Here is a 26126-nt window from a genome sequence, read left to right as displayed (position 1 = left end):
AGCTCCACAGGACCCTACCTCCGAGAGCAAGCAAAACACCAGAGGGGAAAAAAAAAACCAAAACCAACACATATATTTTGGTATTGCTATAGAAAATGCTCAAGTCCCTGCTGCTGAATGATAACAGCCCATCAGATGGTCACAGAGGGGTGGCCGGTGGCTTTGCGAGACCCCCTCAGCTCCGGGATCTCACCCCAGGGCTCTGCCAGCCCCTCTGTGAGCTGGAGAGGCGGCAGATTGAGCAAAACAGGCACAAAAAGGCCTTTTCCAAGGGGATGCGCCTCCAGCAGCCTCCGCCAGACGCCGGCAAATTCTTTCCGAGCATCTGCAGCTCATTGCCACAATGTCAGCTTTGATTCCCTGGGACCCCGCGCCGCTGCCCTCGCCCAGCGGCTCCAGCTCTGAAGTGAGAGCGGACATGAGGCACCAACATGCCCGGCTCCGAGCTGGAAAGAGCCTGGATTGCAGGGAGAGCCCCCCTGGAATGCCGTGCTGGGGACACACGCACAAATCACCCCACGATCCAAGGGAGAATCTCAACCCCAGGCAGTTTGGGAAGGGGTTTTCCATCCAGAGAGCTGGAAAAAACACGGGGAATAAAGACTCGGGCATGGATCAGCATTAACAGCGCCGCGATACCCTGGTCTTCCAGCTGCGCTTTCCCTGCTATAGGGAAAAAAAGCATTAAAACTCCATAGGAATGCACTGCAAACCCCTTATGTGCCTTGTAACTTCAGGGCTCCTCGGCAAAAATTCCTTGATCCAACGTATTTTTCAGGCCAGGCTGCCGGAATCCCGTCTCCCCCTCCCTCGTACCGACGCCAGGGGATAAACCCCGTGGCAAAACTCTGCTGTAGATAAAAACATCAGGCCATAAACCTGCCGGCTTGGAAAAAGCAGCTCGGGCCGTGGCTGCTGACTCGGCGGGGGATTTATCCGGCACGGGGGCTGGCAAACACGGCCGAGGGCAAGCGGAGGGAGGTTGGGCCTGGTGGAGGCGGAGGTGCCGGAGCAACGTGCCAGGCTCTCAGAGGAAATATAAATTTGGATGCAATTCCAGGGTCGGGGATTTAACATCGCTTGAACTTGCCGGCTGAGGTTGGGGGGGGGTGTTTCTTCCAAAGACACAAGCGCACAGCTCCCGCGCACGCCAAGCGAGGCTGTGCAGCGTGTGTGTGTGTCCCCCCTCACCACGCATTTAATTACAATTAAAAGAAGCGCCTGATCACCGCGTCCATCGTTTTGGGTCAAGTTTGTACCCCCACGGTACCCACCGGCCCATCATGGGTGCCGACCGTTCCACCCAGCTGCGACCCCCCCCCCCGCCCCTTTCTCCATCACCCAAATCCACCTCCCCTTGCCAAAAATAGCCATTTATTAACAAATTCCGCCCCATCAGCCACCAAACCCAGGCTTTCGTCCCGACCACCCCAGGGGCGAGGGAAGGGATTCGGCACGGGACCCGCACGTAGGCACGGGCCGTCCCGCAGCCAGAGGCTGCCCCAAGTGCCGAGCGAGACGGGAAGATGAATTCACGGGGCAGGAATTTCTTGTTTTTAAAGAGTTTGGAGTGGGTTTTACCCCACATCACAGGGCGCAGGTATGCGCGAGCTGTTATTACAAGTTTTAAGGCCGTCACTTAACGCCAGCCTCTACCAACCCAAAAGCCAGATTAACTCCTGCTTGCGGTCACCCCCGTAATTAAAATCGTCTCCCAATTCTTCATGAACTCAACAGTTTCCTCATAATGAAGGGAGGCAGATGAAAGAGACCTTCACTGGGAAAAAGGGCTCGGTTATAAATATTACATTACTTCATTCCACCACAAAAGTTATTTGGCTGCTGGAAACTCAGCCTGGGCAGCCGGGGGCCGGCCCCACCAGCCCCGGCAATGCCCCCAAGTGCTGGAGGGGTCCAAAAAGCCTCAGCAAGGAAGGTTCACCACCCCATCAGCTCGCCTGTCTCCATCTCCTCTTCCTCCCCTTTGCTTGCTGCAATGGGACAACACCAAGGGGCAGAAGGGGTGTTGGGGACACCCGGGGACGGCCTCAAAGGGCCGAGACAGAGACCATTATTCCATTTTTGGGATAAGGGCCCCTCTGTCCCCTCCTATTTGCGTCGCAGCTGCAGTCGCAGCCAGCGCTGGGGACGAGCGCCGCGGGACGTGGCATCAGGGCATGGGGACACACAGGCAGAGGTGGAAATCGCACCCCCTGCCCGTCCTTCTGCCATGCAAGGAGACAAATCCGGCCTGGAAGTGCTGATTTTTTCCATCCCCACGGCATAGCCATGCCAGGCCTCTTCCTTCCCTTACTTTGGTGCACTAAAAAATAAATACAGCCGCCCGGCCCCCGCCGAGGATGCGCACGGCAGTGGATTTCACTGGCAGAGGCTCCAGCGAGGGAGGGACGGCGCCTGCCGCCTTCCTCTTCCCTCTTCTGCTATTGAACCAGCCCCTTCCATTTTATTTCCTTCCGGAAAACTTCGCCGCCAGCCTTCGGGATTAGAGCAATATCTGCTACAAGCACCCAGTTGCATCAAGACTGGGTTGGGGGGGGGTGGGGGGGATCGTTCTAGGACACCCCACGTCCCCATCCTGCCTCCGGATCCTGTCCCCCGGCGTTTCCGGGGGCTTTAGGGACCATCCCCCAGCATCACCAGCAACAAGCCCAAATCTTCCAACCGCTCCAGGGACCGCAGGCATCATTCCGAAGGATGTGGGTGGAGGCGAAGCATCGCTTTCGCTCCCCGCTCGGTGGGCAGGCTGAGCCCATGCTACCAGCGGCATCCCTAAATCCCTTGGGATTCAGCCCTGGGCCTTGGCTGCAGGATCCCTGGACCACAAAGCAGCTGGAAGTGTCACTGTCACCATCCCGCATCCCCACGTCGCAGAAAGCACAGCCCCGAGTTTCCAAACCATGGATATTCCTATTTAATAACCCCCCCTAAAGATGCTCCAGCCATGGGCAAACCCTTTCCTTCCCAGGGGAAAGCATTTTTGGGGAACCTCGTCCCCAGCAGCCCGCTCCTGGACGTGGGATCAGTGCCCAAACCCATCCGTGCTCCAGGAAACACGCTTTATGCACATGGGGAGGGAAAAAAAAGGATGCGCAGCCCAGCCGAGAGCCCCCAAACCAGCTCCATTTTACGCCAAAACGCACATAACCGCGTCTGGACCATCCAGAGTCCCCCCCCGCACCCGGCATCCTCACCTCCAGCTCCAAATCCGGCAAAACGAAGCCAAACCAAGTTACTTTTGTTTGAATCCTGCAGCGGGCAGAGGGGGATTTGTCTCCCTCTCCGGTTCTCCGGAGCTCCTTGGCCACGCCAGAGCCTCCGTAAACTTCCCTGCCCCAGCAGCCAGGGGAGAAAAGCTTTTTTTTTTTTTTTCCCCCCCTCCCCAGGTTGTTTGAAAAATATCCTAAGCCCGCTTTTCAGACAAGGGGGGGGGGGGAAGGCATAAAAGTCAATTAAGAAGCAGGCAGCTATTTCAACCACCGCCATCGTTTGTGTACTCCATCTGGAGTCCAAAGGCTGCTCGTTTTTCTTCTTTTTTTTTTTTTTTTTTTTTTTTTTTTAGCAGGAGGGAGCTGACATCATCTTAATTTGAAATTCACATTTATTTTTACATCTGGTCTGAATTAATCTTTTTCAGTGTACTGACTTTCATGTAATGGAATAATTGCTTACAGACTCGGGGTTTAAAGAGCCCTGAATAAACCCAGTTTAAAAAAAGAAAGCCCTTTACCAAACGAGAGTAAAAAGCCAGCACCTCTCACCGAACCCCGATACGCCTTCGGGACTGGGAGTTTTCAATGAAACACCACCGTTTTTAAGCAAGACAGCTCTAATTAATCCCCGCTCTATCCAAGGATCGGAGAGGGTGAGTGAGCTCCGTGGAAAAACACGGCCACAAACCAGCCCCAGGAATTAGGCAGACCGGGAAAGCTCCGTGTGCCCAGCTCCAGCAGCGCCACGCCGAAGCATCCCTGGAAAAGCCGAGTTGGGTTTAGAGGGAAAAACATCCTTGTGAGCAGGGAAAAAAAGCGGATTCGGACCACAAGATGACAGGAAAGGTGGCGGGGGGACGGGGGCACAGCGGGGGTGGGCTTTACTCCCCTGTGTGAATCAAAGGAGATGGGAATATCAAGCATGGTCCTGGGAAACCTCAGCTCCGTCCTGGGAAACCCGATTTCCTCGCCGCCACGAGGGCACGATGTCAGTGAAAGCCCAATTTAAGAGCTGCGGGGGTTTATCCTCACCACTTCCAGAACCTGGCGGGGATTCGCATTCCCAGTGGGAAACATGGAGAAGACCATCAGTGGCACTACCAGGTACCGGCTTGCGCCCATGGGTGAGTGAGGCCTATGGGCAAGAGAGTCCCACAGGTGACTGTGACCCAGAAACATGGATGAGAGGACCCACGGGTGACGGGACCAACAGATGATGGGACCCACGGGTGAGGGATCCTATGGACAAGCATGACCCATGGCCAAGGGGACCCACGAGTGAACGCAACCCAAGGAAAAGAGATCTCACAGAGAAGAGGACCCACAGGTGAGGGGACCCACTGCCAAATATGGCCCATGGGCAAAGGGACCCACTGGTGAGTGTGACCCATGGGTGATGGGACCCATGGGTGAGTGTGTCCCATAAGCAAAGGGGTCCCACAGGCAAGGGGACGCATTGGCACACGTGACGCAGGGCCAAGGGGTCCTGAAGGCGAAGGGGACCCGTGGGCGAGTGTGACCCGGGGTGACGGGACCTATGGGTGAGTGTGACCCTTAAGCAAGAGGTCCCACAGGCGAGGGGACATGTGGGCAAGTGTGACCCAGGGCCGAGGGGTCCTGCAGGCGAAGGGACCCATGGGCAAGTCTGACCCAGGGGTGAGTGATCTGTGAGTGAGTGTGACCCACAGGTAAGAGTTATCCATAGACAAGGGGACCCATGGGCATGGTGACCCATGGGTGAGCGTGAGGTATGGGTGATGGGACCCATGGGTGAGCGTGACCCATGAGGAAGGGGTCCCACGGGCGAGGGGAAGTGTGGGCCAGCGTGAGCCAGGGGTGAGGAGTCCTGCAGGCCAGAGGACTTGTGGGCAAAGCAGCCCACTGGTGAGTGTGAGGGGTCCTAGGGGCAAGGGGACTTATGGGCGAGTATGACCCACAAGCAAGGAGTTCCACGGGCAAGGGAACCTGTGGACAAGTGTGACCCATTAGCATGAGTCTCATGGCTGAGGGGATCCACGGGCGAGTGTGACCCACGAGTGAGGAGTCCCAAAGGTGAGGGAACCCCTGGCTGTGTGTGTGACCCACGAGTGAGGGGTCCCATGGGTGAGGGGCTCCGTGGGCAAGTGTAACCCATGAGCGAGGAGTCCCACGGGCAAGGGGAGCCGTGGGCAAGTGTGACCCACAAGCGAGGAGTCCCAAAGGTGAGGGGACCCACAGGTGAGTGTGACCCACAAGCGAGGGGAGCCGTGGGCAAGTGTGACCCATGAGCGAGGAGTCCCAAAGGTGAGGGGACCCATGGGTGAGTGTGACTCACGGGCCAGGGGTCCCATGGACGAGGGGGCCCGTGGGCAAGAGTGACCCACGAGCGAGGGGAGCCGTGGGCAAGTGTGATCCACGGGTGAGGCGTCCCAAAGGTGTGGGGTCCCATGGACAAGGGGACCCGTGGGAAAGCGTGACCCACGCGCGAGGGGAGCCGTGGGCGAGGGGACCCGTGGGCGAGTGCGACCCAGGGCAAGGGGTCCCGCCGACGAGGGGACCGAAGGCGAGTGTGACCCCGGGGGTTCGCCGAGCCCGCGGGCGAGTGTCCGGCGGGGCCGCGGCCGCGGCGGGGGCGGGGGCGGTCGGTCCGGCCGCTGCTCGCCCTCAGCCCCCGGCGGGCGGGCGGAGGAAATGACTCGCATTCCTGCAGCCGGAGCCTCTCGCACTTCTCCGGCACCAACTCATCATCCCCGGAGCGCAACAAGCAGCCCCGCCGGGCTCCCCCCTGCTCCGCCGACCCCGCCGCGCCGAGCCCACCCGCGGCCAGCCCCGGCGTGGGGACCCGAGCCGGGTCGGGAGCTCGGCATCTCCACCGAACCGAGCCGAGCCGAGCCGAGCCGAGCCGAGCCGAGCCGAGCCGAGCCGGACCGGGAGCGCGGTGCGGGGGCGGCGGACGCGCACCTACCTGCGGCGCCCGGGACCGCCGTGCCGAGCCCTGCCGTGCCGTTCCCAGCCGTTCCGTGCCGTTCCCAGCCGTTCCGAAGCCGTTCCGAGCCCAGCCCAACCCGCCGCCCCCGCCCCTTCCCGGGCCGCACCGCCCCGAGCGGCACCGGCGCCGCCCCCCGTCGGAGCGCGGGCCCCGGGGCAGGCGGGGATGGGGAGGGGGGGACGGACACAGCGGGCAGCCCCGGGGAGGGGACACGAAGGGCCCCCGGGGACCCCAGCGTTTCGCCCGGAGGGGGCGCGGGAGTCGGGCATCCCGCTCCCCTCCCCCCCTGCCCCCCCCCCCCCGCCTGTTCCCGGTGTTTCCCTCGGGGAAAGACGAACCTGCCCTGGGAGGGACCAGAGGGCATCCCCTGGGACGCCGTCACTGGGGGACACGAGCATTTTCCAGGACCCAGGGAAAATAGACCCACACGAAGATAGCCAGGGAAAGGGGATGAGCATCCTGCTGGGGGGACCTGGGCATCTCCCGGGGACGACGACTCACATCTTCTGGCCTTTCAGTACTTAAAGGGGGCTTATAAGAAAGATGGGGTGGGACCTTTTAGCAGGGCCTGTAGCTATAGGACAAGGGGTAATGGCTTTAAACTGCAAGAGGGTAAATTCAGACTGGATATAATTAAGACGTTTTTTATGCCGAGGGTGATGAGACACTGGCCCAGGTTGCCCAGAGAGGTGGGAGATGCTCCATCCCCGGAAACATTCCAGGCCAGGTTGGACGGGGCTCTGAGCAACCTGATCTAGCTGAAGATGTCCCTGCTCACGGCAGGGGGTTGGACTAGGTGGCCTTTAAAGGTCCCTTCCCACCCACACCATTCTGTGATTCTATGTCTCCCAAGCATCCCTGGAGAGGGGAGCCCAAGCACCCCCTGCACCCAGCCTAGTACCCCCAGCCCTGGCTGTGCCGCTGGCGTATTAACCCAGTACTTAGGAGTCGGGTTAAGGCAGGAGCAGAATTAGGGCCAAATCCCATTCTCTTTAAACCTTCCACTGATGTCCCGGCAGCTGGATCTCAGGTGAGTCCAGGCACCTTTGTGTGACGGCCAGCCACAACTCAGTGCGTGTAACAGAGCTGATGCACACACGGGTCTCTCCATAGGTGACCCGGGACGGGAATAGCAGCAGCAGCAGCCCCATAAATTAGCAGCAAAGCATCCCTGAGCCGCTCCTTCTTCAGAAGTGCCATCTGGTGAGATTGTTTTCGGAGTAGTTATTTATTCCTCACTTTTAAGTGTCTACGGGCATTTTTTTTTGGGATGACCTGCGAGGCCGGCTCTGCCCCCGCAGTCTCTACGAGGCTCCGGGAAAGAACAGCCGCTTGTTCCCAGACCTAAATAAAGTGCAGCTCTGCTGCGAATACCCTGACACTCCTTTCTGAAATCTGTTTGCAGCTCAACAGATCGTGCTGGGTAATTACATTATGCGAGTGCGCGGTACCGGCAGTGGGAATCCAACGCGCCGCTCTCCTCATGGAAAAAAACAGCCTGGTTTTCGGCAGAGCTGGGGCAGGACGACCCTCGGCTTCGGGCTCACTCAGGTGCCTCTTGTCCACGCCATGTGAAATTTGGAGAGCGCTGCCAGCCGGCAGCTCGTTTGTGTCGTGCCGAGTCCCCGCGAAGCCACCCGTGCCGAATGCCACCACAGCCGAGGGCACGGGCAGCACCATGGCTGGGCAGGAATCACCACCTCAACCAGAAAGGTCTTCTTTCCCCCAAAATTCACCCTGAAAACAACCCTCCTGCAGAAAATACGGCGGGATAACCAGGCAGGGGCCTGGAGCAGGGCAGAGCAGCCCTTCGGCTCACTTAGTCCAACTTGCAAAACATTTTCGGGGGCGGGGGGGACGCGAGCGGGACGCGGCCCCGGCGTTTCGCGTGTCGCTGAGGAGGATGTTGGTCCTGCCGAGCGTGTCCTGCCCCTGCAGTTCGCGCCCCCCCCGGCCTGGCGTAATACAGAAATACAGTAACGCAGCGCCTGCCTTGCCGCAGAGGCTAAATAAAGCAGCAGGAAGAGCTCTGTGAATACCAGCAAGGCAATATATAAACACGTATGTGGATGGCACGGATGCTAATGCGGTTATATAGCCTAAGAGAAATGCCGGGTCTCATATGGAGGTGAAGATGCTCTCACGGCCGGAGGAAAATCTCCAGGAAAAGCCGCGCTCGGCATGAGCCGCCCCAGGCTCAAGTCGGGGAGAGCTCAGAAAGATGGACGTCAGCCAGTGTCCGGTCTGCCTCTCCTCCTCGTGAAAGGAAAAAGCCCAAAGACGCCGGTGACATTTCTCTTTTAAGAATTCCGGACTTAATCTTGCTCAAAATCCCAAGAAGCGGAAACGCAGATGGAAAATGTAATAAATGGAACTCTTCTTTTTTTTTTTTTTTTTTGGACAAGGTTTAACTGAGCTAATTGCATCGCTAGGCGTATCTCCAAAAAAAAAAAGAAAGAAAAAAAAAAAAAAGGTGTTGTGGTTATGACTGAAAATACCATTCACATAAAATATACAGATTTTTCTCGCACTCGAGATATTTATATGAAGAGGACGGGAAATAGCAGCTGTTTCACTGCGATCCTGCATTATCGCCAGCCGAGTATCTCCCGTCCCAGCAGTTCAATAACAGCATTGTTACTGGCGGGGATGGTCGCACAAGCGCCTGAGCTCTCTTATCTCGCGCATAGTTTTCCCTGCGATTTTGCTAACGGGATAAAAATGATAAACAAAGCAACAGGGTAACGACTAAACCCATCCGGGGCTCCGCACCCCCGCTCCCTTTTCCCAGGGGCTGACGCTTTTATGGGGATCGTTTTTTTTCAAATCCCCTGGGACCGTGCTGAGCCGACCCGTGCTCGCTATCGGGGCTCAGCATCCCCCCTCCAGGGGGCTGGATTTTTAGGATGTCCCGCTAGGAAAAATTTACCCTGGACCAGCAGCACGGGGGGAGGGGACACACCTCAGCATCTGCCCGTGATGCTGGGCTTTCGGGAGGGCAGCCGGCGAGCCTGGTGGGGGTGCATTTGGGGACAGGGGTGTCACCACTGTTGGACTCCGCCTGGCACAGCGTCAGGGTTCCGGCTGCTGCCAAGATTTAGAAATTCTTCCCTGGAGCAGACAGGGAAACAGATCCCAGCTACTGCAAACGGGCCATGCTGGGGCCGGGGATGGTTTCTCAGCCCATAAGGGGAAGAAAATAAATAAAGAACCACCGGGGCAGAGCCACAACAGCCGGCGCGTTGCTATAAACTCCAGCGAGGAGCTGGATCTTGCTCTGTTTCTTTCATTTCACGGGGGATTTCCAAGGAAGCCCTTCCTCTCTCCCCATCCAGGCTGGGGCAGACGTGTCCCCCCCACCACCACCCCCAGCACAGGAGCAACCGGGATGGAGGGATCCAAGCTGCATCCTGGGAGCTGGGCCTTCCTCCGGCATTTTCTGGGCTCTTTAGAACGTTGATTTTTGGCCAGAAATTCCCACTTCACAGTGACATAATCAAGCCTCCGCTTTAATTGGGTTTATGATTAAATGCCTGCGCACATATCAGGACCCTCCTCAGGTTTTTTGTCCCCGATGCTGCCCCACTTTGCTATTTGCCTGGGTGTACCCCCCCTCTTGGGGCAGCGAACTCCCCCGATGGCCCCAACTCCATCCATCCCAGTCCATCCCAGTGAACTGGGACCAGCTGGTCCCCAGCGTGCAGCAGCCAGCGCCAGATGGTGCCAAGCATCCCCAGCTGGCCCCAGGGAGAGGGGGACCTTCCCAGGGGGTGGCCCGGGGACACGCCAGCTCGGTATCCGGGTTGTGGCCGGGAACGGGATGGCCCATCCATGGTGCCGGGGAGGCCGCGGTGGCACGCAGCCATCGGCGCCCGGAGCAGGAATGCCAGCAATGCAGAACCACCCCCGGCTCCCCGGCCAACCCCCCCGCACACCCCGGGGACCCGGAGGGATGCTGGCAGAGGTGGGGGGGGGGCTGCCGGGGCGGGGGTGTGAGTATATTTAACTGGAACCCCCCCAAATCTGATCCTCTTCCATTTGCCCCGCCATCCTCTCTCTCTCTTTGCTTGGGAAGTCAGCAAGGACGAAAATAAAAAGGGGTTTCGCGAGACGTAAGCCAAACGGGGCGGGAAAAGAGCATAAAATCCAGCCTGAATTCGCAAGTATTGGAAACACTAAGAAAATCTAATGGTGCACCCGGGTGGGGAGGTGCCCCCCGCCCCGGGTTGCCGCGCCACAAGTAATGCCGATACGGTATATTCTGCTAATCTACCCCGCAGTATTTACAGCTGCCTATAACCCAGGATCCTCTTTAACGTCAAGTCGCAGCAGCCGGATGCGATTAGAGCCTGTGAGATTCCTCGGGATGGCCGGATGGAAAAGCGGGATCGCTTCTTCCCCTCCAACACACACCAGACCCCTCCCCGGCTCCTCACCCGACCCAGCACCCTGAGCTGGGTTTTATTACCAAGTTATTGATAAACCTGGGGTGAGAGGGGCAGGTCGGGCTCCGCTGCAGCCCCCCCCGGCCCATTGCATGGTGAAACACAGGCTGCACTCAGCATCTCTGCACCCCCCCACTAGAAAATCGCCCCCCCCCTCCGGTCCCTGCTCCTCCATCCCCTCCCTTTTCTGGCACCCTAAAGGGACTTTTGGGGGCTCTGGGACCTGGGGGTTATTCCCAGGGTTTGCTCTCAGCCTGCCCGAGCTGCTGAAAAGCCCACGGAAACAAGTTATAAAGCAGGAAAGGCAGCGGCCGGCGATGGGGGGGCGGACGGGGTGGAAAGATCACAGAACCGGGGGGGAATATTTTTAGCCCGTCTGTGTGTCTGCTCGTTGGCATCCCTCGGCGAGCTTCGGAGCCACCCGGCTGACTTCAGTCACATCTGACGGAGGGACAGACATCTCAGGGCTGCTCCCGTTCCCCCCCGAAACAGGGGAGAAACCCCAATGATGAACACACACGCCCCTCCTGGGAGGGGAACCGCAGCCCCAATGCTACGAGACGTCAGAGAATCCACACCAGCACGGCGGGGCGGGAGGAAAACCAGCCTGTGAATCTCTCTGCTGAAAAATAATGGCAATTCACCGGCACGCACGTGCTCTCCATCGCAGCCAGCGGGTTTGGATTACGGAGCTCGCAGAAGCCACCTCTCCGCAGGGCGAACTCCCGGAACGGAGTTACAAATCTGCACGTTTTGCTGCAAAACTGATCTGGGAGCAGAGGGAAGGGGAAAACCGTCGCTCCAGGATAAAGCCGGAATACAGGTCCAGTGGGTCAGGGAGAAGGGCTGGGCTCTCTCCCTCCCCGTGCAAACCGCGGTGACGTTGGGAATGAATCCTGCACCAAGGGGTCATGGACCGGCCTCCCCTTCGCACTGGGGGAACTGGAGATGCTCCAATGCTCCTCCTCTGCCGGAGTCACTCCAGTTGCACCCTCCTGCCCTAAGCTGGCTGGATTTGTCCCTGCCGTAGAATCATATAGAATCGTCTCGGTTGGAAGGCGGCCACCACTCCAGTAGGCTCTGGCCATCAATACGTTTAAAGCAGCCACATCTCCAGCGCGGGAGGATGCGAAAGGCTCCGTTTCACGGGGCAGCGTGGGCTCAGCATCGCCTCCATCCCCGGCGCCGTGTCCCGGCGCACTGGGGAGATGCTTTTCTTTGCACAGAATGGTTTAAAACAACCGGCAGCGGGCAGGTTTTGGGGCGCACTTCGCAAGGTGGATGATGCTGTCTGTATCCCCAGGGAGGGTGGGAAGAGGATGGGCAGCCGGGGGTGCAGGCAGACACCTCTTTTGCCCCAGGAAAACAGGACTCTGGCCTCCTGCTTTGTAAATACACAAGGATTGCAGCAGGGAAAAGCCAGCTCAGTCCACCCCTGTCCCTGTCCCCCCTGTCACCAGCCCTGGGGACAAAGCAGCCTGGGCTGTCCGAGGCTGCGGGGAGCTTGGCCGTGGCCCGATGTAGCCGTCACCCATCTATCAATGATTTACCGCCGCTGTGAAGTGCTGTTTGTGCTGCCGGGGCTTCCCAGCTGCCCCAGCCAAGGTCAGCGCTTCGCTCGGCAGGGGGACGGACGGAGGGACGCCGAGGGGGAGAGGGGCCGGTGGGGGCAAAGCAGAGGCCCCTCGCACCCCGCCAGCACCATGGGCTCATCCCAAGCATCCCTCCTTCTCCGAGGGGCAGCCGGGGACATCCCCTTAAATCTTACACCCAAGGGATGCGCAAACAGCCCTTGCCGGGGCTCTGCGTCCCTCGGGGGGGGGATGAAAATCCACTTTGGAGACAGCCGCTGCTGGGGCTGGGAACCGTTCCCCGCCGGGGTCACCGACACAGCGGCCGTCACAGCCCCAGGTGCACCAGCAGCCGCCAGGCAGCGGGGTGCTGGGGCTGGACCGTCCCAGGCTCCTGGCACCGAGGGCTCCGGAGGTGCCGGGCAGGATTTGTGCCATGGTTCCACTCTTTGAAGCAGCCGCCGCAGCCTTTTAAACGCCCGACCAAACACAAATTGATTTTTAAGAAACGGACTGAGCAGGCCTCCGCGAGGATCCATAGCCTGGCTAATATTTATCTCATGGGCTCCCACAAATAGCTCGTTAATCCCTTTGTATTTAATTAATGGGACGCAGGACCCAGCCCGCTGCAGCCCAGCTCCCCTGGGCACATTGTTGGGGTCCCCGCAGCTCCATGTCCCTTCGCTCTGGCCACCCCCTTTTTTCTCCCCCCTCCACCCAGCACCTCTCCTTCCCCCTCCCTCGCTCGATCCCACTCCCACCTGCACCCCCAGGAGATTCCCCCCCCATCTGCTCCATCACCCCCCGGGGCAAAAAAGCCATTTGCAGGCACCGTCTCAGAAACAATCGTGGGCTTTGGCTGAGCTGTTTGCACCCTGGGCTGGTTCCCCAGGACATCTCACGGGAGAGGTGTCACCACCGAGTGCGCCAGCACGCGTGGGGGAGGCCGGAGAGGGGCGCCCCGAGCCAGGAAAGGCTTGAAACCCCACGGCTTTAGGCACCGATCCCAAATATCTTGGCTGTGAGGGCGGTGAGCCCCTGGCCCAGGTTGCCCAGAGAAGCTGTGGCTGCCCCATCCCTGGAGGTGTTCAAGGCCAGGCTGGACGGGGCTTGGAGCAACCTGGGCTGGTGGGAGGTGTCCCTGCCCAGGGCAGGGGGTGGCACTGGGTGATCTTTAAGGTCCCTTCCAACCCGAACCATTCCATGACTCTATGATTCCGTGATTCTGTATCACCGCTGTTGCAGAAAATGCTTTACTTACTTATCTATTTATTTACTTACTTAGCTGTGAATTAATACGGGAGGCTCGAAAGCGTCCTTGCAAACCAGTGACAGGTGAGCAAATGCACTGCAGGGGCTGCGAAACTACCATGCGTTATTTCAGTCTATTTGCCGAGGCAGTATTTTGGGCCGCTCCTTTTCGCCGGGAATGCACGTGCATACCCACGCGGATATGTGTCTATACGTATGTCGATACGCGCGCGCGCACACATATATATCTATGAAGCCCGCGGAACTCGGCATTTCCCCGGTGCCTGCAGCTGCCGTCTCCCCTGCCGATGCCGGCATCGCTCTAGTTTGCCGGCGGCTCGTGCCAGTGTGCCGGGATCCCAGCCCATGGGCTCCACAAGTACCCCCCCCCGCTCCGGTGCAAAGGGCTGCTTTGGGGTGCAAGGAGAGGGGGGTCACCACCCTGGCAGGAGTAAGCGGGGTGGCTGGAGGATGGTGGTATTGCTCTTTGAATCACCGGCTGCCAAATTTCTTGGCATGATACCGCTGCCAGACCATCGCCCGGCGCGAAGGCGGAGGGTGCCCAAGATCAGAGCTTCGCTTCCAGCACCTCCTGCCCTCCCTCCCTCCCTCCCTCCCGTCTCTGCAGCACCAGCAGCCAGAGAAACGCGCTGGTTTGTTTTGGTTTTAAGGGCCATTTTCAGTGGAAACATTTCCCAGACGCGCCATTTCCCCGGGAAGCGGCAGCTGCGCAGGCTGATTTCCCGCTGCGTGTTTCCCCTGCCAGCTCGCACATGTGAGTCCCAATTAATCGGACAAAGGGAAAAAAAAAAACAAAAAACCAACAACAAAAAAACCACCCCAAACATGTTTAAATGGTGAGTCAGTCAAAATGATCCACCCGGCGCGGTTATCCTGCCCCGAAGAGCATGCACCCCCTCAGGATGGCAGCGGAGGCCCCCGGCGAGGCGGGGGAAGGCAGGCGCAGGCAGGGCTCGGGCAGAGCACCATCAAATTTCAGCTCGCTGGGAAATAACGGCCCTGAAATGACATCGTGTCCCCTTGCCTCCGGCATGTGCGGGGTTCCCGGGTGGGTCAGGGGGACACCGGGGCCGGGTCGGGCTCGGGGATGTGTCAGGGACCAACCTGCTCGGGGAGGACCAGACGGTTTTCATCCTGGATTCCTCCAGCCTCGGCTGATGGGGATGGGAGGTCCCGGGGTGAACGCAGAGCCCAGGCCACCCCCCTGCTGGGCGCTGTGGGTGCTGTGGGTGCCCAGGTATCCCATGGATGGAGGAGCGGACCCAAAACTGACCCCAACCCAGGGTTCAACATCACCAGGAGGGAATTTTCTCCGTTTTCAGATCCTTGAGAACCCCCGTCCCGCCCTCCCCGGGGTCCCCGTCACCCCTGGGCTGGAGGAAGCCGGGGCGCATGGCGGGGAGCCGGGGTTCTGGTTTCATTAGAGCAAACCGGGAGGGAAAGAGCCAGCTCACCCTTCCCCGAGGCTGCGTCTGGGAGCCAGTGCGGGGCGGGAGGGAGGAACCACGGCTTTGGGGATCCAGCTGGGCCACCCCAAAAATGCCCCATCCCCTCACCACCCCCTTTCCTGGGGTCCCACCCCATCAGCAGGTGCCGCAGCCCTCGCCTCCGTGCCCGGCGATGGGGGTATTCGCACCGCAGCACCCATGCCCCCAGGCAGGGCATTATCGGCGCAAGCCCCGATCAGCACAACCCGGCTCTCACGCGTCCTGACGTCTTCACGGCACCCTAAAAATCCCTGGGAGGTTTCGGGGGTGCTGCGCGCAGCCGGGTTCCCACCGCCAAAACCCCGTGGCAGTGGCAGGAGCTGGCGCCGGGCGCCCTCCGCTTTGCAAACCCAAGCTGTTGATGAGCTATACGAGCACGGTAAAGCAAAAGCAGCTGTGGCTCCTACCTCCTTTTATGGGATCTTTTTCTTTTTTTTCTTTTTTTTTTTCTTCCCCTGTCCTCCGAATTTTTAAGATCTAGATACAAAGCCCTGGGAAATAGAGGTTTGGAGTATAACGTTGACACCCATTAATGCAGGGGCATGAAATGCAGCGCCCTGACTCTCATCCACCCCTGGAGCTGCAGGCTGGGATGGGGATTACTGGCAGTTCCCACCTTGCACAGAGCCTCCGTGCCCCAGGGCACTTATTTCCAATGAGTTTTTTTTTTTTCTTTTTTTAAAGAAAATACTAAAAATAAAGCGCCGGTGACGGGCAGCGGGGGAGAAATCCCAGGTGTTTCTCGTTCGGCCCTGCCGCAGCTGGTGTTTGCACAGCGCTGCCCTGTACCAACATTCCTTTGCCCAAGGCTTTATCTGAGCAAAGGCGAAGGGGTGAAGGATGCTGCGGGCGCCCTGCGCGCCACCATGGAGGAGGAAAAAGACTGGGAATAGTACTGCCACCCTCACCGAAACCCTGCTTTTGGCACCGTTGCCGGCTCCGGTTGCTTTGTCAGCACTTGCTGTATTTAGGATTAATGTATTTTTGCTCTTTTGGAGAAGTGCTCTCAGCTTCAGAGCCGTGAGCAGGAGGGGAAAGTTAATATTAGCGCATCGCCAGGCGGCATGGGATGACCCCGCTGGGCTGGGCCAGGGGGGCTGATGGCTAAAGCCACATCCCTGGGGCCAGTGACACCCTCGGTGGGCGACTGCCGGAGGTGGTTTGCTCCGACACCCAACGAGCCGGGCCAGGGCAAGGCAGGGGAAAGCGTGCTGGAATACAGAGATTTTTTTTTCAAAGTATAACAGAAAAACAGGACTAAGCTGATTTTTTCCACCTCCGTCTTTCACACCCCAGGCTGTCAGCAGTGGAAAAGCCGTTGTTTGCTCCCCCAGCGCTGCTTGACGCTGGGGGCTGAGCTGGCTGCGGGTGGCACCGTGGGGACCTGGACACCTCGTCTGGTACACGGGCTCTGCCCCAGCGCCTGCCCTCTTCCAGCTGGGAAATAACCAAGTTTTTCCAACTCAGCTGAGCGGGCTCCTAAAATCGGCTGGGAACCCGCGTGGGTTGTGGGTGCAGACCCCCACTGCCAGGACCTCGGTGCCGCCCCCTCCCACATGGGGCAGAGGGACTGGGGATCCTCCTGCTGACCTCCACACCCTGTCCTGCTCCAAAACCCAAAGCAGGAGGCACAGACACCTCCTTCACCTCCCACCACGTTCGTCCCTGCTGCGGGGCATCCACTTTTCACGGCCAAGAAGCGATGTGTCCCTTGGCTGGGGTTTTCTTAGCTCTTCAGGGACGTGGGATGCTGCTGCGGATGTGCCCTGGCCCAGCCAGTGATCCTAAAAGGTGATCAACTGATAAACAAGGCAGGGAAAATAATGCTTACAGCGTATTTTTCCAAGGACAAATCCCTATTTTTCAGGTATAATCAGTCTGGTTTGCAAGGCAGGAAAGGCCATTTCTATTTCTCCATCGCCAAGCTCAGCAAACAGCCCTACCTGCGGAGCCGGATCGGATGCTTTATCACATTCCCCTGTTTGTGTTTATGACAGGGCTGGATCTTAAGCTGTTGCATGAAAAACACGGGGCCTGCCCTCCTTTGCATTGGGCTTCACACCCAGCCTAAGCCGATACCGCGCCACCTCCTGCCCCTGTCCATCAGACACCCCAATTAACCACCGCACTGATTGCTCACATCCCTCCTACCTGCACAAGGGCTGCTCCTTCCTGACCCGCACCAGCTCACTCACTGGAGAGAGATGCATTTATCCCCGGCCATCCCAACGACGCTGGGAAAGGATAACACATCTGTGGGACCAGCGGCATCCCATCCCGGTGTGGCTCCATCCCATCCTGGTGCCGCTCCATCCCATCCCAGTTCCGTGGGAACCTTCCCGCAGCAGTGCCCGGGCCAACCAGGTGGGGTGAGCGTGGAGAAGACGTTTAATTACACAGCACCGGGTGTTTTTCCACTTATGAAGGGCCATCTGCATTCCCTCTACCTGCGCCAGCTGCCATTAGTCCTGTTTGACAACTAATTGGCAATTAATAATATCTTGGCATTACGCAAATGGATTATGAATGTTCTGCAGAGCGATTTTTTTTTTTTTTAATGCATTTGCATTCGCTCGGAAGAACAGTGGTGTTTGGGGGCTTGGATTATCTATTTTTTTTTTGGCTATGAGCTAGAAAAGCAGGTGTTTGGGGGTGCAAAAGCAGGTAATCCTTCCTGTGGCACTTAGCATGAGTCGCCAGCCCAGGGGATGGCTAGTACTGGCCTTTCCAGGCTGGCCCAGCGCCGGGCAAGGGCTGCGAGGCAGGGCTGAGCCTGCTGGCAGCGATGCCACCTTCCTGCTGATGAAAGGCCACTGGGACGCGTCTGTCTGCGGCCGAGACGTGCCGGGCTGGCCTCGTCACCGCTGGTAACGCTTTGGGTGGCACGGGCGGAGTGGGAAAGAGCATTAAAAATAGCCTCAGATACCAATAGGAGCAGCAGCTTAATGCAATCGGAAAAGAGCCGGCAGACAGCATCCAGCTTTGCTTATGCTAATGGGGGCGAAGATGACTGCAAACAGCTCGGGGTGAGAAGATGGGGCGGCGAGGAGTGAGCTGGGACTTTCCGCGGGCCGGCAGCCAGCGCCAACCCTTTCATCTGCTGGTGGGAGCGTCTGGTTTCCGGGGGGGCGCCAAGGCTGCCCGGCCACCCCTCGCCGCGGTTGGAGGGGGGTCCCGTGCCCCAGGCGCCACCTCAGCGCGCGGGGAGCAGCGCCCCTGTGCCCCACAGCGGGAGAGCCAGTTCCACGGCCCCTGTCCCCTGGGCCAGGGTCGGCAGGGAGGTTCGGCCGCCCCCCGAGCATCCCATAACCCCAGCGAGAGGCTGGGGAGAAGTTGGACAACCGGCACAGGGTCAAGGCACGGTCCTCCGGCGGCTTTGGAAATGGGGTTTTTTGGGGGGAAGGGTAGGAAACACGGCACCGCTTATTTTATTTTCTATTTCCAGGCGCTTCTATATGGAGCCTTGCGCGGCGCCACCCTTGGCCTTCCATCTTCAAAGCCCCGTCTCAGTGGGACCAACCGTGGCACCGGGGTCCCCTGGGCTTGCAGTAAGCAAAAGCCATGGTGGTAGCAACCCCTGCTCAGCCATTGAGCCGCTTTAAACCCATTGGGACACAACCCTGAGACGCTTTTCTGTAGCACAGGCTGCTTTCTTACGCTCAAAGTTGAGCACCCGCATCGCTATTCCCTTTAATTTTGGGGCGGGGCGGAGAGCAGATATTTCGCATCAGCCCTGCTGCCGCTGCCGGCTGCCCAGCAAGTCTTTCTCAGGGCTTCAAGAGGCATCTTTAAGAAAGATAAGCAAGATAAAGAAATGAAACCAACCCCCACCCCCCCACCGAATAAAAGGAAGAGGCACGCAGAACCCCTGCGCTTTCGTCTCCCTGACTCCGGGACTGGTTTTGCAATCGGATCTCCCGGCACGTGAACTTAACGCGAAGGAGATGGAAAACCAGCAAAGGCCCCGTTTTTCCCCAGCCTTGGGCAACTCCCAGCACCGGGTTTGCAGACCCAGAGACCAGGAAAACGTTAAGTCACTTGTAAAATTGGCTGCACGCCGCCACCGAGGGCTCCAAGAGGTCTTTCACAAGGCGGGGAGAGGGGGGGAAGCTATTTGGGGAAAAGCAAAGGGATTTTTTTTTCCCTGCCTCTGCCCAAACACTTTGCCTTACACTAAACAGATCCTCCTCAGAGGAATACTCGACAAACGCTCTGCTTCCCAGGCTACGCAGGAACTTCTTAAAAAAAAAAAATAATAAAATCCATGTTCCTTTGATGAATCATTTGCATTCAAGGCAATTAAACTTTAATCAGCAAAGCGAAAGAAACTGAGATTTTTCCACCCGGATGGGACAGAGATGGACCCAATTTCCTATCAGATGGAACCCCCACCATTAAAACTGCCCGACTCCTGCAGGTCTCTCCTTCCCTCTTCTAGCATGGAAGAAGATGGGGAAGAACGAAAGGCAGGGGGAAAGAGCAGGAAAATGCATGCATTTTCCAAGTGAAATGCCATTCCGTAGTTCATGGGGATAAAAATTACCCGCTTGTTCCCATCTGCTTTCTTAGGCCTCAGCTGCACACCTGCGGTGCTGGAAAAATCCTTCCCATCCCTATTCTTATCCCATCCCCATTCCCATCCCCTTCCCCATCCCTATCCTCATCCGCATCCCTATTCTCCATCCCTATTCTTATCCCATCCCTATTCCCATCCCCATCCCTATTCCCATCCCTACTCCCATCCCCATCCCTATTCCTATTCCCATTCCCATCTCTATTCCTATTCCCATCCCCTTCACCATCCTCGTCCTTATTCCCACCCCTATTCTTATCCCATCCCCTTCCTCGTCCATATCCTCATCCCCATCCCTATTCCCATCCCCATCCCCATCCCTGTCCTCATCCCCATCCCTGTCCTCATCCCCATCACTATTCCCATCCCTATTTTTATCCCATCCCTATTCCCATCCCCACCTCCATCCCCATCCTCGTCCTTATTCCCATCCCTATTCTTATCCCCATCCCCACCTCCATCCCCATCCTTGTCCTTATTCCCATCCCTATTCTTATCCCCATCCCCATCTCCATCCCCATCCCCATCCCCGTCCCCATCCCCATCCCTATCCCTATTCCCATCCCTATCTCCATCCCCATCCCTATTCCCATCCCCATCCCTATTCCTATTACCCTATTACCTCTTCCCCATGGGACAGACCCTCTCCTCCAGCAGCTGGAGCGAGACTGCAGGTTTTTTAGCCAACCTTGATTTTTAGCTTTTTTTTTTAGCTAAAGCCAAGGTTTTTGGGGGGAGGATGAGGCTGCAGGGCACAGCCGGGCTCCTGCCTCGGCTGCAGGACCCAGCGCATGGGTGACAGCCCCGCTCGGCCACTTCCCCAGGGATAAAACCTCCGGAAAGCAGAGAGGAGCCCGGCAACGGAGCGAAACCAGCCCTGAGGACAAGCTGTTCGCAAAGCCACTGAGCATTCCTCCTCTTCCCTGCAATCCTTAACACCCATCCGTCTCTCCTAATAACTCGTCGGGACACCAAAATGACAGCCTGTACCCTTCCCATGGCGCGGGGCACGCCGGCTCCTCGGCCGGCATCCCTCTGCTGGAAAATCCCCGCGCTGAGAAGGGCCGGAAAATAATGGCCAGAAAAACAAGCTAAAAACCGACATTGTTGGGTTTTTTTGAAGGGCCGAATGTGGGTCTCGGCGGGGGAAAGGCTGACAGAGACCCCCCCACATCTCCTCCCGGGAGCGGCGGGGGTCCTGCTTGTCACCCACCGCATGGATGGGGAACCAAAAGCTGGTGTGAAGGGTGACGCCAGGGGGGAGGGGGTGCTGGAGGGGCCGATGGGGTGATGGCCCCCACCAGAGCACGGAGGTTTTGCTTCGCCTCTCAGCTTTGAGAGGGACAGGCGAGACGGGGGAGAGGGCTGGCTGCGAAGGGGAGGAAAGAGAGGAGGAGGAAATGAAAATTAATTAACTAATAAATGTGCCGGGTTGGCTCGGGGGCAGCGGGAGAGCAATCCAGAGGGCTGACTCACTCTGACTCAAGCTGCCATCCCGGGTTAGGCTGGGCCGGCCATTAAAACAAAGGAGAAATGGGCTGAAATCCAGCGTGGGCACATCTCCTGTCCCGGCCGGGCTGTGGGGACCGAATCCAGAGCTGGCGGGGCCGAGCATCCCCACGGGAACCCGCCTCGTGCAGGAGAGAAATGGCTTTCTCGAGGGAAATGAAGCCAGATTCGCCAGCTCGGATGGAGCCAGACCCTTTGGATGCAACTCCCTGGTTCCCTATTTTCACCTTAAAACTGGCCACGTGGAGCGCGGGGGGGAAGTCCCCCTCCGCTCAGCCAAAGCCATGGGAGAAGACGATGACTTGCCACCTGCGCGGTGATCCCAAACGTTAACCCCATCCAGAGCCAGCAGGACAACCAGAGGGATGGATTGAAGGCATGGATTGAACCCTGCCCGCCTTCCGGAGCTGGGAGGCAGCGCCGGTGCTGCCCGGCATGTTGGTGCACGCCGTCGGGGAGGTGCTGCCTTCCCCCCCACCCCACCCCCAGCTTCTCTGCTCCCGCGCGCCCCGGCATCGCCTCGTTCCTCCCCGATGACTGGGCGCGATTGCTTCACCCCAGCAGGCTCCGGCCGCGGGGAGAAGGTGCCCCTCGCCCACCCCGTTCCCTGCTCCCCGGGGGGCTGCCCCGACAGCGGGGGAGGGGGGGGGACATGGCGGCGGGACGCGGGGTTCAGGTGCAGGGCGAGGAGAGGGGCGCAGGTTTTGAGGCGGTCGAGAGCATCGCTCGAGGCTGGGAGGCGTCACTTCTCCACACCCCCATTTCCAAGGGGCCGTGATGGAGGTTTCAGTGGAGTTGGGGCTCTTTGGTGGGGGCAGGGGGGTACAGCTCCCATTTCCCCCCCCCCACAACCTGCCAGGGACCAGGCGTAGGTGACACCGTGCCATTTAAGACGGCCAAGTTGGGTGAGATGAGTCCCACCTCCTGCGCAGGCATGAAGAAAAAAGAGAGAGAGAGAAAAACTTTCTGCAGTGGAGTTGGTTTTTTCCCACCCCCGGAGGCTTTGGCACAAACTTACTTTCTTCTTTTTTTTTTTTTTTTAAATTTGTTCTCGCTCGCTCTCTCTTTTTTTTTTTTTTTTTTTAAATATTTTCAACCAATGCGTTACTGAAGTCTCTCGCCTCCTGACAAAACCCGGGCTTCCCGCCAGCACATATTTCTGATAATTCATCCATTATTAAATGAAATCAAAGATATGATTTAAAAGGAAAAAAAAAAAAACAGAAAAAGAAAAAAAAAAGACATGGGACTGTTCGCATCCAAGAGAGGCTGTTTACAGCTGGGCTGGGAGTTTCTTTTAACAGCAAAAGGATCCCTCCAAGGAAAACCCACCCCAAACACTTGCCCTGCTCCTCAAACTGCAAACATCTCCCAGTGGCCATGCCAAAACCCGAGGATCCTACGGCGTTATCCTGCCCTGGATAAAGGCGATTCCCTCCTTGCCACGGGCTGGGCTGATAGAAGCCCTAACCGGGGCGGATGCTGGCTGGAAACGTCCCCTCCCTGCCAGCGGGCTCCCTGGGGACAGCCTGCAACCCGTGGCCAGAGACAGCCCGACTGGATCAGCCGGATCTCTCCAAACCGGAGAGAGAGGAAAATCTGATGGAGAGGGAGGGGCACAGCAATTACAGCCTTTTCGCTTTAATAACCCTCGCCGCTTCCCCGAGTTCGTATTTACATCCTTCTCGGCACAGAAGTAGTAATTAAAGTCTCTCCGCTCAGGTCTAAACAACAGCAGACCCTCCTGTTATTAAAAACAGAGGCAAAGCTGAAAATCAACCTGATTTTTATGGCCAGGGAGCCTCAAATCCCTTTCTCTAGGTTGGCTAATCAAGGGGGCAGCAGGATTTAGGGCCACATGTCCATGCTCTGCCATGGCATCATAGAATCATGGAATGGTTTGGGTTGGAAGGGACGTTAAAGATCACCCAGTGCCACCCCCCTGCCCTGGGCAGGGACACCTCCCACCAGCCCAGGTTGCTCCAAGCCCCATCCAACCTGGCCTTGAACACCTCCAGGGATGGGGCCTCAATACACGGGGCATCCATACCCTGCGTTTATCTCCATGGAATGCGGGGGATGGAAAACCGCTTAAGAAAACATCTCCGTGCCACTGGTCCCTTCTCATCCCAGTTTTTGGCTGTTTCCACCACTCATCAAGGAGCAAATGGGTCTCGGGGTCTGTGGCCACCGGCTAACGGGCCAGAGCACCTTGTGCCTTACCAGAGCAGCCATGCCCTCCTCTCGCTTTAAAGAAGCTATCAAAAAAATTGGAGAAAATTAATTATTCACTAGGACTGCTAATTAAGCTGATTTCCTCCGTGAGGGCATGGAAGGAAATGAGCTGGAGAAGCTCTTAATTGTTTAAAAAGAGCCGTCCTACAGGCGTTCCTCCCGAGCCGCTCTGCTCGTCGCTCTGCTTGCCGAGAGCACCCAGCCCCGCGTTTCTCCAGGACGGGAGGACTTTGCCGGTGTCGGTGACGGCCTCACGCCTTGCAGGTGCTTTCAAAGAAGGTCACCAGCGAGCCATAAAGTGCTCCTAAATCCCCATCCTCAAACTGGGTGACCCAACGCACCTGGCGCCACGCTGCTGCCTCCTCTCTAGGGACCGAGTTGGGGCTGCAGGAGGCTCCGTGGGGACCTCGGGTGAAACCAGACCAGAAGAAATAGCACGTCCCTCATGCAGGCTATGTCTAGATGGCCCAAGAGCTCAAAGAAGACCTCATCCGGCGATGTGGCACTGGCTCCTGGGCAGCCACAAGCAGATGGTGGGTCAGGTCTGCACCGTGGGCATCCCCAGTTGCCACCACTGGGTCGCCATGGGGTGCTGGTGCTTTCCCCTGCCCCATCCTTTGCCCTGGCCCCGGTGCCACATCCAGGCCCAAGGCAGCAGCAGGGTTCCCACAGGGCAGGTGGGAGGACCCCCCCATTGCCACCAGGCTTTCAAGGAGGGGGTGAAACCGCAATGGCACGGCCAGCGAGACACGCGGTCTGCCAATACCCATTGGCAGGCCAGAAGGAAGCCTGAGCTTCAGCTCTCCATGTCATGATGGTCTGGGCAATCCAGAAGTGACGCCTGCCAAAACCACCCAAGCCACGGCTGCCATACATATATATATATATTTTTATATATATATATATATATATATATAAAAAACCCAAAGCTACAGACAGTTTAATAGCCCAGCAATCTGCAACCCCGGCTCATTTTCCAGGCTATGGCGCGTGTATGAGCTGTTAGCAGCAACTGGCACCGGGGACCCACCATCACTCCCACCACGACCCTAAGGCAGAGCGCTGCACTCACTCCCCAGAGCACCCTTGGGTGGGTGGCTGGTGAAAAGCGAGCCCTTGGTGCCCTATGGCAAGCGAACTGGCTTCCTCCCGGCTGCCGGAGCACAACAGTGGCGTCCAGGGACAGCGATCCTCTGGTGGCCCCCAGGCCCTCCTCCCAGCCTCCCACGGCAAGGAGCGGTCCTGCTGCCCACGCTGTGCCTTGTCCTCCCACTCCCACTACCATTTCGTTTCGGTTCCCCTTTACCCGGGACCTTCCCTTCTTGTCCTGTAGGGGTTGATGGAGAAAAACGCTCCGGGATCTCACATGGCGGAGAACAATAGGAGTTATTTTACAACAAATGGATTCGTCTCTGAGGCACCTCGCCGAGAACAGGGCGATGCTGCACCAGCTTCGCTTCCCCCATGGAAATAAGTCCCGGTGCAAACGTGGCGGGCTTGTGGCTGGGGAGCACATCTCCCCCACCCCAGACCTTCCCTATCCAGCAGCTCTCAGGATGGGAGAAATGTGGGGCTTGGCGCAGGCAGCCGCTGGAGAACACGCGAACAAAACCGAGGGAAAATCAAGCGGATCCAGCCGAACAGCATCGCACCGGGAGCTCGGGGTTTTCCCGAGACAGCACCATCCTCCACAAGCATCCCTGGGGACCTGCGCCATCCCCGGCACAGCTTTTGTGCCAAAACACCATGATAAAGGAAAATGCAGCCCCAGGGAGCACGGCTGCCAACGCTTGGACAAGCGTGTCCTCACCAGGAGAAGAGAAATCTTGGTAACTCCATCATTGCCCAAAGATCTCTGCTGGGTTCCCAGCAGCTGGAAAGCATTTCCAACCGTTCACAAGCCGTACTTTAACACATGGACAGGTGCTTCTCAGTCAATGCCGCAGCCCCACGGCTCGGCTGGGAGCCAGCTAAGATGGCCCCTCCAGCACCAGGTCACCATCTGCACCACCTTTCCTTTCCCTTCCCTAGCCCAACGCCATTAAAAACAAGCACTCATTTTCCTACCTGGTGCTGGGAACATCTACGACTCAAGTTCCTCCAGCAGCTCCATGGCGAGCTCGGGGTTATCTCAGCAGAGCTGGAAGATAAAGCCACCAAGAGAAAAGCTCAGTGTCCCTGCAGAGGTGGGACACTTCAAGGCAGGTTCCTCCTGTGCGGCTGGTGGGAGCCCATCCCGCGGGAGCTGGTGGGACCGTGGGGTTCTCCACGTCCTCCTGGGCTGCTGAGGCACCAGGATCCCTGGGAATCGTGCTCCGCTTGGAGGGACCTACCCTTTTTTGACTGGTGTCCAACCCTAAAGCGCATGTTCTTACCTGCTCGGTGGAAGACGGGGGAAGGCTGGAGCACCTTTCCGAGAAACACATGGGTCTCGGCAGGGTGTGGATCTCGCCTGGCTCCTCCTGCTCTTTGGCCAAACCAGGGTTAGGAAAAAAGGAGGATGCAAAGTTGCAGCAAGCTGGAGAAAAGAGGCCGGTGGTGCGAACGCTCCCCGCAGCTGGTGTCTACACAGCTCTGCCGGTTGGTTAACAGTGGAGCTCTGATCAACAGGTACATTGATGTCAAGCTGGGACTTGTCTCCTCGGCGAGGAAAGGGAACAGCAGAGATTACTAAGCAATGCAGGAATGTGGTTTGTTTAATATGAGCCATCAACACAGAAGAGTAAAATAATGACAGATGTGTAATCACATTTCCTGAGTCTAAAACCATGAGATAGAGAATTTAAACACCACTTTTCCCAAGATCAAGAAGAGGAGCCGTTTGGCTAAGAACTCA

The 26126-nt window shown here is 57.9% G+C and overlaps 1 protein-coding gene across 4 annotated transcripts in view; it reads right to left on the bottom strand.

The window, feature by feature from the left end:
- FRMD6 (FERM domain containing 6) overlaps positions 1–25684 on the bottom strand; it is a 41949-nt gene extending 16265 nt beyond the window's left edge. The window contains exons 1-2 of one of the 4 annotated variants that reach the window (XM_063333847.1): positions 25666–25684; positions 25358–25430 (exon numbers count right to left, since the gene is read on the bottom strand). The gene's annotated coding sequence lies outside the window, so the exon portion shown is untranslated. Of the gene's footprint in view, positions 1–6174; positions 6308–25357; positions 25540–25665 lie in introns of those variants that run through there. The other 3 variants (XM_063333845.1, XM_063333848.1, XM_063333846.1) reach the window with 3 other exon arrangements.
- Positions 25685–26126: the final 442 nt, after the last annotated feature.

The sequence above is a fragment of the Chroicocephalus ridibundus genome, chromosome 4, assembly GCF_963924245.1.
Source record: "Chroicocephalus ridibundus chromosome 4, bChrRid1.1, whole genome shotgun sequence".
Classification (NCBI taxonomy): Eukaryota; Metazoa; Chordata; class Aves; order Charadriiformes; family Laridae; genus Chroicocephalus; species Chroicocephalus ridibundus.
Note: the sequence above shows the minus strand (reverse complement) of the source record. Positions and strands in the feature narration are given on the sequence as shown.